The sequence below is a fragment of the Populus trichocarpa genome, chromosome 5 (genome assembly GCF_000002775.5).
Source record: "Populus trichocarpa isolate Nisqually-1 chromosome 5, P.trichocarpa_v4.1, whole genome shotgun sequence".
Lineage (NCBI taxonomy): Eukaryota > Viridiplantae > Streptophyta > Magnoliopsida > Malpighiales > Salicaceae > Populus > Populus trichocarpa.
The window spans coordinates 17,504,869-17,506,417 of record NC_037289.2 but is presented as its reverse complement, the minus strand read 5'-3'; the positions used below and the strand labels follow the sequence as shown (position 1 = coordinate 17,506,417).

Genomic DNA, 1,549 nt, shown 5'->3' with positions numbered 1-1,549 from the left:
ACTTGTTCGGCTAAAAAGGCTTTCTTTTTCACATTCAGTTTTCTCTTCACAGTGCACAAATCTTTCAAAAATTTAGCATAAGACGGTACCTGTTTAATAGCATCTAACAAAGGTATATTGATCCTTACCTGTTTGAAAGTTTCAAAGATTTCAGAATTGTGATTGACTTTCCTTTGTTTGGTCATGGCATGAGGAAATGGAAGTGCTGGTGGGGAATCAGTCTTCTCATTGCAGTGTTCAGGTTCAACCCTTTCCTTACCCTCAGAGACTAACTCATCTTCTTTCTCACAAGGTTCAAGAACGGGTTTTTCAATAACCTTACCACTGCGGAGAGTTGTGACTGATTTGACTTGATCCATATGTTGGCTTCCGGAACCACTTGCACTTGAATTGTATTGCCCTTTGGGATTTTGCTGGGGTTGAGATGGAAACTTACCTTTCTCCTGAAAACTAAGAGCAGATGTGAACTTTGCAAGAGTATCTTTTAGATCTGCCATGGTTTGAGCATTTTGAGTGTTGATTGTCTCTTGCTTTTCAATGAATGCATTCAGTGTTTCCTCAAGATTTCTTCTAGGAGGGGGAATATAAGGAGGTGCATATCCATGAGAATTTTGAAAATTATGTTGTGCTTGAAATGGTGGCTGTGAAGTTTGTGCATTATTGTTACCACTCTTCCAACTGAAATTTGGGTGATTTCTCCAACCAGGGTTGTACGTTTGCGAGTATGGGTTATTACTTGGCCTTTGGAAACTATTTAAAGCATTGGCTTGTTCATGGAGACATTCCTTAAAAGAAGGCAAAGTTGGACAATCATTGGTTGAGTGTTCATTAGTTTCACAAATTTGACACACAATTTCTTGAACAGATTTTATTTGACCACTCTTTTTTAATTCTAGTGCCTCAACTTTTCTGGCTAAATATGCAAATTTGGCTTGGAGGTCATGATCTTCCCTAAGGTTGTACATGCCTCCATTAGATGTATGAGGTTGAGTTTTACCTGGTGCCTCACACGTACCTGTGGTGTCCCAATTTTGAGCATTTTCAGCTAGCAAGTCTAGGTACTCCATTGCTTGATCAGGGTCTTTATCTTCAAAAGTTTCATTGCACATCAATTCCACCATTTGCCTATCTTTAGGTGTTAAACCTTCATAAAATTGTGAGACCAATCTCCATGTTTCAAAACCATGATGAGGACAAGTATTAAGCAAGTCTTTATATCTATCCCAACACTTGTAAAATGTTTCTCCTGGTTTTTGAGTGAAAGTGGTGATTTGTCTTTTGAAAGAGTTTGTTCTGTGAGACGGAAAAAACTTCTTTAAAAATTGTTGTTGCATTTCATCCCAAGCACGAATGGATCCTGACCTAATATTTTGTAGCCATGTTTTAGCTTTATCTTTTAATGAAAAAAGAAAAAGCTTTAATCTGATGGTGTTCATGCTACAATTTAAGTCATTATAGGTGTTACAAACTTCTTCAAATTCTCTTAAATGCAAATATGGATTTTCTAATTCTAAGCCATGAAAAGTGGGTAAAAGTTGAATAATACCTG

At 37.1% G+C, this 1,549-nt stretch overlaps 1 pseudogene; it reads left to right on the top strand.

Moving 5' to 3' along the window:
- Positions 1-1,179: 1,179 nt before the first annotated feature.
- Positions 1,180-1,290, top strand: LOC112326020 (small nucleolar RNA R71; annotated as a pseudogene).
- The last annotated feature ends 259 nt before the right edge of the window (positions 1,291-1,549 follow it).